Genomic DNA, 13,918 nt, shown 5'->3' with positions numbered 1-13,918 from the left:
CCTTCACGTATCTGACACCCTTCCTCTTGCGGCCTGTAGGCCGGGCATCTGCTGTACCTTTACCACTTGATGTCCTGTCAGGTTGCCCTGGACTCTGTTAGGTGCTGTGCAGGGCCGAGTGTGCCCACGGGGAGTCACCCCTTCTCCCAGCCACCCCTGGTACAGCTCCTGCACATGGTGACTGGTCTCTGGGGACCACACTAGATGGCAGCATAGATGCCTTCCACCTGCTGCAGCACACCCTATCTGCATGCCCATCGTCCGCCTGGGTCTGGCCCCTGCTGCTTAGGCATCCCTGGCACAGGCCAGGATCTCCACGAAGTGGCAAGGGAACTTGCCCCTCTACAGCTTCAGTACCACTTCTGGATGTTTGAAAAGCCATAGCAGCCTCAAAGCATAGCAGAACCTCTCCATCCCTTTCAAGGGTGACCTCCTGGAAGTCTTTGTTCCTCAGGGTGTTGTAGGTGAGCACCCCCACGTCCTCGTTGAATAGCTCCTTGACCATGTGCCTGAAGATGTGCGCCAGGTACCCATCAGAGCTGGAACCCTCGTGGAGCCTCAACTCCTCCTCCTTCATGTCTCCAAACAGAGTGTCCATGGCAGCGTCATTCGAGGCGAGGTCACTTTGCTCCATTATTGGGACAATTTCACCTGAAGCTAACACTCAGTCAGAACTCTGGGAACTATGCAAAGCTGTGGAAACATCTTCTTGAAGGGCCTCCAGTTTAGTGTCATAACACGGGGCCACAATAACTTGGAAAATCTTGTCTGGGAACAGGTTCTGCGGTCTGGCGAAGTAATCCTTCATCAGAGAGGCTATGATCTGCCTTGGAGACTTGGCTGTACAGAGGTGGGGGGTGATGGGGTGACCCAGCACATGCTCTGCATATTGGACCCAGCCGGGGTAGGCGAAGGTCAGCATGGGTAGCTGGGGCTCTTCCTCATGGAGCTGGCAGTACCAATGCACACATTCCTTCTGACTCTTCAGGATGCTGAAGTCTGCAGCTATCTTCATGTCAAAGACAGTGCTCCCCAAGGCTTTTGAGGAGGCCACAGAGCCTTCTGGATACATCAGTGACACTGAGGCTGAATTTAGCAGCAAAAGAAGGCAGAGACTGAGGACACACAGACACTGCCAGCACCGTGTGCTGTGCTGTATCACATTTCTTATTAAGGTTCAGAACAGGGAAGAACTTCTTGGTGTTCTGCTGAGAAACTTGGACTCCCTCCTCTGAGGTCACACAACTGTCACACACCAGGCAGTCACTCAGAATCATCTTGGCATTGGCCAACTATGGAATTCTCCATTCTCCTGAGCCAGACTCTAGACGTTGACTGCAATATTCTCTTGGTCATCAGTTTTTGTTTTTTACTACATTTCCTTCCTTGTGCAGTGCTCACACTTCATCTGGAGCGGGGCGGGTGGGGCCGGCTCAAGTGACCTGGTGGAAGCACAGGGAGAGCAGTCACCGCTGGTTGCCCATGGCACTGGTGGCAGTATCCTTTCTTCCTTGCGCAGTGTTTAGGGAGGGGAAGCGGACGCAGTGCCCGAGGTCAAATTCCAGGAGGCCGGCAGCACTGTCGGGATTGTGCCTGCAGCGCTGATCCGTTGGTGCCTGGCCTGTCCTCTGGAGATTGAACCTGCAAGACTACTAAGGGAGCCAGTGCCCAGTTCCACCCCTTCTCTGCCACCAATTGATTGGTGTCTGAGAGCTGAGAGGAGGGACCAAAAGGTCTGCTTTCCAGCCACTTGCCAGTCAGCACTGCCACCTATTGATCAGAGCCTGAGGGAGCCCGGTTCCCCCTTTATCATGCTCTGATCAATCTGAGCCTGAGGTCCAGGTGGGATGGACCAGTCGTTTAGTTGTCCTGGTTATCATGGCCATGGGCTTTTTAGATAGGTAGATAGATGATAGATAGATAGATAGATAGATAGATAGATAGATAGATAGATGATAGATAGATTCCCTATACTATACTTTACATCCTCATGACTATGTTGTAACTTCCAATTTGTACTTCTCAATTCATTCACCTTTTCCACCTACCCTCCTAACACCCTCCCATCTGGCAAACATTAGTTTGTTCTCTGTATCTATGAGTCTGTTTTATTTTGTTTGCTCATTTATTTTGTTCTATAGATTCCACATAAAGTTGAAATTGTGTGGAATATTTCTCTATCTGACTTACTTCACTTAGCCTAATATCTCTAGGCCCATCATAAAAAATTCACAAAACATGCATGAACATAGTCATTAAATAGTGAAATAGCCAAACACCAAACTACCCTTTTACAACTTTGACATGAAACCTGAAAACTAGAAAGCACCGGAGATTCTTTTTTAATAGATGGGGAAAAAATCTTCAGCTATTGAGTGTTTTGCAGTGGTAAAGCGCAGACCTTTGAGTGATAAGTCTTGCCCATAATGTATATTCAACTGGGTTGTTTGAAATCTGACCTAAAAGAATTTTTCTATTCAGAGTGACATCTTTACTGTCCTCATGGCCCCACATTTAAGGGCACATTTTCTGTCTATGCTGCTCAGCACCAGCCCAGCTCTACAACTACTTGTGATGAGCCCCCTTCATACCACCCCAAGGTAAGTTGCATTCACAATCTGGCATTCTTCAAAGTGCTTTATGAGCTAAGCTGGAGACCTCCACACATGAAAGCTGCCATTTGTTTTTAGTTTTTAGTGCCTTTGTCAAGAGCACAAAGGATTACAGTGGACAAGATAAGCGCCACCCCTCCAGGAAGTACCTGTGGTCAGTGAGGAGGAAGAGGCTGATGACACTGAAATAGGGAGAAGGACCTCAGGGTCAGGTAAAGGAGAGCACACTCCACTCATGACACCAGCACAAAAGACGAGATCTCATGACATTTATGAAATCAATAGGATATACTGTGGAACACAGCAGACTAAGTGAGGGTTGAGTTTAATGTGTTATTGTTATAATTTTAAGGATTTGTAGTTTTATAAAATAAAGGTCCAAATTTTAAATATGCTTTATGTTGTGGATAGGATTAATTGATTTTCACATTTTTCAATGATGCAATAAATAAGTTAATAATACCACATTGTCTGTGTGTAATTGTGGACTCATAATGCCTCATAGAATTGATGTATTTCAATGACAGTCATAGCTCTCCATTATTGCAACTTTCACAAATAAAACCCCATATTCTGTTGATTCTTAAATTCATTGGACATGACCTCATTAATGTTTGAAATCTTTCTTGCTTTCTGACACATAAAATGGTTCAAATTTATTTTGTAAGTCTCTGCAGGAAATCAGAATCAATTATTTCTTCAAAGAAGTCATAGTTCTTTTTACTGATAAAAATTAGTGTTAGAGATAAGAATGTCTGTATCTTAAAATTTTCATATGTAGAATGAGAATAGCACTACCTACTAACATTGACTTGTTCAAATAATTAAACAAGATAATTCATATAAATTTCAGTGCCCACTGTCTGGTCCACAATAAATGTTACCTTCCCTTATTATTATAACTGAAATGAAAAAAATATGAAAGAGATTCTCTGAATATTTCAATTCTTCAAGAATTGGTGAGGAATTCATTGGTCTATGATTAATCTACTTGCTTTAGAAAAGACTCAGGCCATTTACTTAGGACATTCATTTTTTATTTCACTCTCAACTCCTCTCACATCTGTAATATTTCTTAGTCTTCCTTGAGCTGGAGGTCCCAGCCAAGTTGCTTCTTTTACAAAGCTCATGGATGCTAACTTTAGTAGGGAATTCTTTTAAAGGAAAAATCCAATGTCCTTAAAGATGAAGATAAGATATTTTATGGGAAGACTTTGCAGTCTTTGATGCATATCTTTGGATATCTTTTAGCATGCTGAGTGCCTTATTGTTTGATGTAGATGGTAGAAAAAATATCCAGAATACCTCAGGATTTACCCTCATGTCCATCTAAAGACTTAAAGTTTCTCGCCCCTAAGTCTCCCTAACATAGCTCAATTGTCTCTGGTAACTTTCTCCTTTGTTTTAATATCAAGGATTTCCTGCCTTGGGTTAATAATAGTACTCTATCAAGAGCTTTGTAAGGCCCAGCTGGCTTGGCTCAGTCCTTGAGCATTGATGTATGAACCAGGAGGTCAAGTCTGATTCCTGGTCAGGACACATGCCAGTGTTACGGCCATGATCCCTAGTGAAAGATGTGCAGGAGGCAGCTCATCAATGATTCTCTCTTATCATTGATGTTTCTATCCCTCTCTCCCTCTCCTTCCCTCTCTGGCATATATATCTACACTAATAAAAGAGAAAGATGCAAATAACCATACCTCCGTGACACCCACAAGCCAATCAGGAGTGAGTATGCAAAGTAACCCAACAAAATGTTGGGTAAATTTGCATATGCAGGCACAGAACAAAGACTGAAGGCTCTGCCCAAGCAAAGACTAAAGACTGAAGACTTAAGACTGAAGGCTCCAGTGAAGGCTGAACGCTTAGCTCCACTGCAGCTGGAGCCAAGCCTGAAGGCTGAAGGCTTGGCTCCACTGCGATCTGGGTTTTGGGTGCCAGAGGAAAACTGGTGCTGGCAGCCAGGGGAAAGAAGGCCTATTGCACGAATCTTCATGCAACGGACCTCTAATATATATACTAAATTTTTTATTGGAAAAAGAGAACACACTGCATGTGAAAGTGACTTGCGACTGCTACATGTAGTGGAACTACAGATTATTGTTTTAAGTGCCCAAATCTAGTGCACTAGGTCATGTGGTAACAAGGAAGGACTAGAGGTCAGGAGTGTGTCTACTTTTGGGTGTAGTTTAGCCACTCAGTGGAAGGTACTGGGCAAATTACATTAGCATGATATGTTTTTATTTCCCATTTCAAAAATGCAGTTAAATATATGTACTTGTAAAAATAGATATAAAGAGGATTGTATAAGTGCATGTTAGAGAATTGGCTCAGTATTGCAGGTGGAGTCTAGTTATTATCTGCCTAAGCTTCATTTAATGATTAAATTAACATCAATAAGAGCCAGGGAAGAGAAGAATTCATTAATACTTCAGTGGTGTTGGGGAATTCCTACAAGCTGGAGAGTGAAGATCAGGATTAGGGAGAAACGAACCTGCAAGCATCCACCACCTATAATGCATGTGAAATGTCTGCTAGGAAGGCACAAGGGGGAGGATCAGCAGAGAGTCAACACACAAGTTGGAGGAAACCCAACTCAGGCCTATTATTGATCAGAGCTAGATTACCCAAAGCTTGGCACGTTGACCCTTGATTCCATTCTTATTTTTGCTACATATTTTGCTAGTGTGAGGCAGTAAGGAGGGATACTGGGGAGGGGAAGGAACAGAGTTTCTCACCCTTGGAAGAGCAGAGGGTCTTAGCAAAAAGATGGCAAACTATTGTCATATCTTGCAATGTGTCCCATCCTATCTCCCAAAATACCAGGCACATGCAACTGTCATTTTTTTTAGGTGCGGGGACGAACTTTCAAACTCAAAGATAAAATGAAAACCAGGAATGACTAAAGAATTGGCAAGGAAAAGAGAGGCATCAGACTCAACCTGTGGCTGAATTCACACCTGCTGAAGAAAAAATAGAATAAAGAGAAGACTATCTGCTACATGCATATGAAAGAATCACTTAGAGATTTTGCAAATTAAATAATGGAACTTCAGTAAAAATCTCAGTAGACAGACTGAGTAGCAAAGTGGACACTGTTGACAGATAATTAGAAAGCTGGATGATCTAGCAGATCATAACACAAAATGAAGACCGGATGGGAAATATGAAAGAAAAGACAAGAGAATTGAACAATACTGACAAGTTTAAACATCCACCTAAATGGCATTCCAGAGAGTGAGAACTGTACAAATGGAGTGGTAACAGTAATTTAAAAGGAGGAAAGGAAAGCAATGCAGACTTAGCAGAAGAAGCAGACATTTTTCTAAAAGTGAAGATTGTCTTAAGATTGAATGAACGCACTTGAGACTGAGTGTGAAAAGAAATCATTAGATATATTACTGTGCAATTTCAGAGCACCAGAGATGAAGACAAATTCTTACACATTCCAGAGAGAGGGAAGAGATGGGTTATGGTCAGAAGACTAAGAATCACACTGACTTTAGACTTCTGACCAGCATCTCCAGGTACCTTGTAAACAGAGAAGTAATATAAAAGTTATCGTGTTTTAGGCCTACACACATAAAGGTAGGCAAAACTTTGGGAATAAAGTACAGCATAGGGAATCCTATCTAATAAAATAGTAATATGCAAATTGACCATCACTCCAAGACACAAGATGGCCATCCCCAGTGGTCAAAGATGGCTGCCCCCATGTGGACAAAAGATGGCTGCCACAAGATGGTCTGCAGAAGAGGGCAGTTCTGGGCAGTTAGGGGTGATGAGGTCAGCAGAGGAGGGCAGTTGGAGGTGACCAAGCCAGTAGAGGAGGGCAGTTGGGGGAGACCAGGCCAGCAAGAGAGGGTGATTGGGGGGGACCCAGGCCTGCAGGGGAGGGCTTTTGGGGGGGACCAGGCCTGCAGGTGAGGGCAGTTGGGTGGACCAGGCCAGCAGGGGAGGGCAGTTGTGGGCAATCTGGCAAGCAGGGAGTGCAGTTAGGGGTGACTGGACCGGCAGAGGAGGGCAGTTGGGGGAGACCAGGTCAGCGGGGTGGGGGGCAGTTGGGGGGGACCAGGCCTGCAGTGGAGGGCAGTTGGGGGTACCAGGCCTGCAGTGGAGGGTGGTTGGGGGGATCCAAGCCTGCAGAGGAGGGCAGTTGGGGGAGACCAGGCCTGCAGGGGAGGGCAGTTGGGGGAGACCAGGCCTGTAGGGGAGGGCAGTTATGGGAGATCAGGCCAGCAGGGAGGGCAGTTAGGGGTGACAGGGCCAGCAGAGAAGAGCATTTGGGAGAGATCAGGTCTGTAGGGGAGGGCAGTTGTAGGTGATCAGGAGAGCAGGGAGGGAAGTTAGGGGTGACTGGGCCATCAAAGGAGGGCAGTTAGGGGTGACCAGGCCTGCAGGGGAGGGCAGTTAGGGGCAATTGGGCCGGCCGGGGAGCAGTTAGGCGTTGACCAGGAGGGCAGGGGAGTGGTTAGGGGGTGATCAGGCTGACAGGCAGAAGCAGTTAGGGCCAATCGGGCAGAGGCAGGAGAACGGTTGAGAGCCAGTAATCCTGGATTGTGAGAGGGATGTCAGAGATCCCTCAAGGGGTCTCAGATTCAAGAGGGTGCAAGGTGAGCTGAGGGACACCCCCAACCGTGAATGAATTTCATGCGCTGGACCTCTAGTATAGTCAATAATGTTGTAGTAACTATGTTTGATTCAGATGGGTACTAGACTGATCAGCATGATGACTTCATAAAACATTATATAAGTATGTTTTAAACATTATATAAATATGAACAAACTAATATGTTGTTCACCTGAAACTAATATGATATTGTATGTCAAATGTAATTGAAAAATTTAGAATAAAGAAAATGTACTAATAAAATAAAAAATGTTAAATACATCTATACTAATAAAAGAGAAACATGGAAATTAACCATCACTCTGGTACACCCACAGCCAATCAGGAGTGATTATGCAAATTAGCCCAACCAAGATGGCAGCGGCCATAGAGCTGGAATGAGCAAGAGGCTTGGGTTGCCGCTGTCAATGGAGGAAGCCAAGCTTCCCACCAGCCCTGACCAGCCCTGGCCTCTGCTCAAGGCTTCAATTGTAGAAGATAAATAAATCCCAGATACCTGCTTCCAGCTGGCCCTGGCATCCGCACAAGGAGGCACTAAAAAAAAAGAAAGAAAAGAAAAAAAGAAGGGGCTGGGAGCCTGGATTGTTAGGGGGCGTGGCAAGCCTGAAAACAGCCCTCAGTCCCTCATCACATCAGTTGGGGTCAGTTGGAGATGATCAGGACAGCAGGGGGGGCAGTTTGGAGTGAGCAGGCCAGTGGGGAGGGGAGGTGGGGTGAGCAGGCCAGCAGGGGCCAGTTGGGGTGAGCAAACCAGCAGGTGAGGCAGTTGGGGGCGAGCATACTGGCACGGGGGGCAGTTGGGGGCGAGCAGGCTAGCAGCAGGGGCCTGTTGGAGGCAAGCAGGCTGGCAGGCAGTGTGGTTAGGGGCAATCAGGCAGGCAGGCAGGCAGGTGAGCGGTTAGAAGCCAGCAGTCCCGGATTGCGAGAGGGATGCCCGACTGCCGGTATAGGCCAGAAACTTGTAAACCGGCAGTAAGATATCCATTGAGGGGTCCCAGATTGAAGAGGGTGCAGGATGGGCTGAGGAACACACACCCCCAACCCGTGCACGAAATTCATGCACTGGGCCTCTAGTTAGAAAATATGACAAAACAGCATTTAATTAGAAGAACAATTTTTAAAAAATTTGGAAATACAATTAACTCAGTAAGTTTACTACACAGAGGTTCTCACTTACTATCTTTTAAAATGAGGTATAATTTACAAACACACAGATCTTAAGTTACAATTTTGTGGAGTTGAAACAAGTTTACACTTATGGAACCTATATCATTTTCAAAGAAATAGAACAATAGTATTACTTCTGATAGCACTTCATAAATGTTAGCTTATTTAACTTAAAAACAAAACACCAGTAAGAGTGGATACTATTATTTATCCTGCCTGTAGATGAGGAAACTGAAGCAGAAAGATTAGACAACTGGACAAACACTAGTAAATGGATCCAACCCTGGGACACAAGCAGACTCCCAAACTTGTAGAACCTGCTTGCTGAATAAGCCACCAAGAGGGAGGGACTGAATGCCTCTGGATCCCACACCAGTTAACAGAAATTTCCCATTCCTCCCAGCCTTTAAAAGGGCAAGTCCTGCATTAAGTGCTTTAACTTAATGATTTCTGTAGAAAATATACCAAAACACGCTTTGCAGGTCTGAGCTGTGCATGCAAGGATAAAGGGAATTTTATATTCTGGAAAAGTCTGCTGCCTTTCATTTGTTCCTGGGGACCAGTCTGCGTGGAGTTCACCTTTCAGGTGAGAACTCATCTCACTGGAAAGAACCAGTGCTTTGTGACACGCCCCCCCTTCTCCCTTTTCTCCTACAACTAATGACCTTGGTGGTTTTAGAGGGCAAGTGTTGAGCTTATTTAGTGATACTTGGACTATGGGAAAGGGAATCTATTCCCTTTGAGAGCTGATGTTTCTGCACCTACTGTGTACACAGTAGATGTATGGTAGAAAAATTCTAAGGAGGACTAAGTCAGTTCTCCATTCTGAATAAACAAATGTTATGAAGGGATTTTGGAAGCTGGTGGGTTAAGGGAGAGGTAATAACATTGTCAAGAAAGGATTCTTGGTCCAAGTAACATTAATTTAGCACCTAGTGTAGAGAGATACTATGCAGACATTATTTTGGTTTTCCTTGGGGAAACAGTCTAAAGGAGGCAGCTTGTTCCTTAGATAAATGTTAACCAGGAGAGTAAAGTACTCTAGTAAAATCAGAGAGAAAATATTCAGACCAGATGTACTGTTAATTTAAATTGTGTGTGTGTGGGGGGGGGGGGGTAATTTAAAAGATTTTATCTATAATGCTCTGACCACAAAATAGGTTTTTTAAATTTTAAAATTTTGTTTAGTATTCTATATAATAAAGACGTAATATGCAAATTGACATTCACTCCAACACACACAATGGCTGCCCCCATGTGGTCAAAGATGGCTGCCCCTATGTGGACACAAGTTGGCTGCCACAAGATGGCCAGCAGAGGGGGGCAGTTGGAACAAACCAGGCCTGAAAGGGAGGGAAGCTGTGGGGGGACCCAGACATGCAGGGGGGGCAGTTGCAGGGGACCAGGTCAGCAGGGGTGGACAGTTAGGGGTGATCAGGCCTGCAGGAGATGGAAGTTGGGGGTGACCAGGCTGGCAGGGGAGGGCCCTTAGGGGCAATTGGGTTTGCAAGGGAGCAGTTAGGTGTCGATCAGGCTGGCAGGGGAGTGGTTAGGAGGTGATCAGGCTGGCAGGCAGAAGTAGTTAGGGGCAATCAGGCAGGAAAGTCTAGTGGTTGGGAGCCAGCAGTCCTGGATTTGAGAGGGATGTTTGACTGCTAGTCGGACATCCCTCCAGGGGTCGCAGATTGGAGATGGTGCAGGCTGGGCTGAGGAACACACACACCCCGTGCACGAATTTTGTGCACTGGTCGTCTAGTATATGAATATTATTTAAAGCTTAAAAACAAGCTTCTCATCCAGCAATTACTCCTTAAGAATTTTATCTTAAAAAAATAAACATAGATGCATATTAACACAATCTGTTCAACAGAAAATTATTAACAATAGAGAAAAACAGTTAACAACCCTAATGTCCAACAATAGGAGACTGATTCAAAATATGTATGGTACATTCATACAATAGAATAATAAAAATATAATATCTATTATTTATAATAATGAAATTATATTCACTATATATAGATACTTTTTAACATTCATGTTCTAAACATATTTGATGACATTATGTCATTTTAAATTTAAAACAAGATACAAATATATATATATATATATCATGCCCTTGTTTTGTAAAAAAAAACAATGTGTAAAAACAAATGTATACGTATTTTCAAGTTAATATGTATCCACTGGATAGTGGAATTTTTCTTTTCTTTATAAAATAGTTTTTAATATTTTATTTTCCCTTCTAAAGTTTACTTTCTATATTCTTAAAATTTTCATGTATTGCATTTTGAATATGTAAAAGCACAGTTTATATACAGGTATAATAATAATAATAATAATAATAATAATAATAATAATAAAAAACAATGTACTATTTTCTGTTCCACATTTTCTCCTTTTGTTTTAATACTGTCCCTTGTGCATGCCTGTGTTGTATTATAGTTCTTATGTTAATGGCTCCTTGCAGTTGTAATATACTAACAGGTCATAATTTATGTAACTTTATCCTAGTGACAAAAGAGACTGTGTCTTATTTTTTCCTATTTGTTGATGTTGCTTTATAAAACTACTCTTTAAAACTCATTTTCCTTGTTTGAGTTGTCCCTTTTGAAAACATTTCCAGTAAGGGGAAGACTGGGTCTAAAGCTCCTTCTTTGTGGACTCTACCCACTGCCAAGGCTGAAAGCTCACATAAGCTATTTTAGAGCCACTGCAAGTTTCAGAATTGTTGAGGATGAAGGAAATGTTCTCTCTCTTAAATATGATGAAGGTTTCATGGGCTTATATCGTATCAAATCTGTAGACTTGTTCACATTATATGCTTTTAATTGTGCCCATTTAATTTACTCAGAGTGCCCTAGCTGGTTTAGCTCAGTGGATACAGTATTGGTCTGCGGACTGAAGAGTACCAGGTTTGATTCTGGTCAAGGGCACATGACCTGGTTGCGGGCTCAATCCCCAGTAGGGGGCATGCAGGAGGCCTCTGATCAATGATTCTCTCTCATCATTGATGTTTCTATCTCTCTCTCCCTCTTCCTTCCTCTCTGAAATCAATAAAAATATAATTTGAAAATGAAATAAATTACTCAGCTTTAAAGTTGTTTTTAAAAGAGACAAAAAAAAAATCATAATGATGCCAGAAAAGACTTTCCTCTACCCCAACTGAGCAGTAGTGTTAGGGGGATAAAATGGCTGTTATTTTCCCTCATAGGACTGACAAGCAACTGAGGGTGTGGGACAGGACACATGCACATGGAAAAGTCAAGAACATTCACTTGTGCAATTTCAACCTGCTCTAACAGCAGTTGCCAAAGAGTAAATGAGGTCTTTAGAACCAGAAACATTTTCCCATTGAAAACAACGACCACTGGTCCCATTTCTACAGTGTCTGTAGTTGATCATTCACAAAGGATATGTGTTTTTTAAACAAGAAAAAAGGAAAGAAGAAAAACAAGGAAGGAAGGAAGAAAAGAAGGAAGGAAGGAAGGAAGGAAGGAAGGAAGGAAGGAAGGAAGGAAGGAAGGAAGGAAGGAAGGAAGGAAGGAAGGAAGGAAGGAAGACGAAGCAAGCCAATGATGTCTTGGCCAAAGGTCTGGGTAGCCAGAGTGCTCAGCACTAAAGGGTTGAGTACATCAAACAATCTTTTATCTGCTTACTTCAGGGAATGATGATAATCATGACACACAAATACTATTCTGTACTAGGAACTTACTAAGAAATTCCCATGGGCTTTTTTACTTACTTGCTGCAGTGCCTGGATTACCTCATTTAATCCTCATAAACTATCTCACACAAGTGTTGAGTTATTCTCAGGACACGATTCACACTGAAAGCACTCACACTGTGGGCTAGGTTAAAGTCACACCCCATTTCTTAAAAAACAAAACTAAACAACAACAACAATCCAATGGACTGAGCTGAAATGATATTAATAACAGTAATAAAAATAATGATTTTGAGTTATTATATGCTAGAAACTCTACTATGCACTTAATATGTATTAAGACATTTAACTATCCCTATAATTTTATTTTCATTTCTAAACCAATAAGGTGTTCAGTTAGGTTTTTGTAAGAAATTTCCAACACCAGTTTGTGAGGATAAAGCCAGTTGGTGAGAGCAACCACATTGGGGAGGTAGCCTGGAGCTGAGGAACACCTGTGATTTTTGGCAGAAATTGCCAATCCATGGCTTTCTGATCAACCTCCCACTTCCCTGTCCTCTCATATTTCTGTTTCTCTGTGTTGAGGAGCTCACGCTCTTAGTGTCTGGGCTGGCACTGCTCCTTCTTCCTGAAGGAAGCACCAGTGAGATGTTTGGGGATTTTCACCTCTCCTCTGTGTTTGCTCTCACCAGTGGGCTTTATCCTCACAAACTGGTGTACTAAATTTCTTACAAAAAAAAACCAACACTAATTAAACACTGATATCGGTCTTGGTAGAGGTAGCAATGATGAATTTCTGGTGTGTTCTATGCAGAGGAACTTAATTAAGGCACAGAGTTGCAGACATTAAGGCCCCTGCTCAGCTGCTTCAGGAAAACCACTCTCTTGCCCCCGTGTTGCCCAGGGAGGTCGACTAGAATGGTCCTGGAAGTGATGTTGGCCCACAGTTTTCTCACGTGCTGACTGAAGGGTTTCTTGTCATGGCTCAAAAGCTTTGGTGGCACATCTTCAGTGAGATAGTATCTAGGCATTTTGCAAAGTATAAGCACTTGGGTACCACCTTTCTTGTCACTACCCACTGGTTTTGTGACAGTAGCAAGAACTTTCTCCTTTTTTGTTTCAATCCAGGATTTAGCTACTGAATACTTCCACTTGTGCATGGCCTTTAGGAATGCATAGCTGACCAGGAATATCTGCCCATTCCTCTGACCAGGACAGGGTTTCACCTCTGTGGGGCGTACTCTTCTTACAAACATTGACCTTAGGGTTACCCTTCTTGACATTGTCACCAGCATCAGCCTTCTTGGCTCCAGGTTTCTTCTCCTTAGGATCCAGCTTCTCAGCTTCATCACCCTGCAAGATGGGAAAGAGATAATAATTTTCTAGGTAGAATCTGTTTACATTAGAAGAAATGAGTAAACCAGAGCAAAGAGGGTAAGGAACTTTTCCAAGGCTACAGAGGTTGTTAGTGGTGGCACTGAGGGAATCACTGACTGCAACCTAATCTCCAAAGATGCACTAGCATATTTAAAGAACATATTTGTTAACATAAATGTTTATTAAATAAAATTTCAGGGTAGTGTAAGAAAGTGAAGGGAACATTTTCAAAAAGAGAACCAGGTGCTTTCTGCCAACTTCCTCCTTCCTTGGCATTACAGAGGACTTCAGTGTGGGTAACACCAACAGAAGGCACTGAAGAAGGTCCTGGACATTAGCATAGAACCTGCTACTCTTGTCTCTTGGTGGTGGTCCCATCCGAACTTTTATGTTGCTCTCCTTCGAAGTAATGGTAGAAATCTAGTGTGACTCTACTTTCTCTCCCCCCAAGGCAATTATTTTAGA

The 13,918-nt window shown here is 43.2% G+C and overlaps 1 protein-coding gene and 1 pseudogene across 2 annotated transcripts in view; one reads left to right on the top strand and one right to left on the bottom strand.

Annotated features, from left to right (window-relative positions):
• Positions 1-8,854: 8,854 nt before the first annotated feature.
• Positions 8,855-13,918, top strand: part of LOC307110075 (glycine N-phenylacetyltransferase-like) — a gene marked incomplete at its 3' end in the record, with an annotated part of 44,390 nt that continues 39,326 nt past the window's right edge. Inside the window, exon 1 of the mRNA XM_079789120.1 lies at positions 8,855-8,995. The remainder of the gene's footprint in view (positions 8,996-13,918) is intronic.
• Positions 12,828-13,831, bottom strand: LOC307109370 (large ribosomal subunit protein eL6-like; annotated as a pseudogene). Its single transcript has 3 exons — positions 13,733-13,831; positions 13,348-13,429; positions 12,828-13,300 (listed from the first exon to the last, which is right to left on the bottom strand). The product of its transcript is annotated as a large ribosomal subunit protein eL6-like (transcript).

This window comes from Cnephaeus nilssonii, assembly GCF_951640355.1.
Source record: "Cnephaeus nilssonii genome assembly, chromosome: 13".
Lineage (NCBI taxonomy): Eukaryota > Metazoa > Chordata > Mammalia > Chiroptera > Vespertilionidae > Cnephaeus > Cnephaeus nilssonii.
This window is presented reverse-complemented; position numbering and strand designations above follow the sequence as displayed.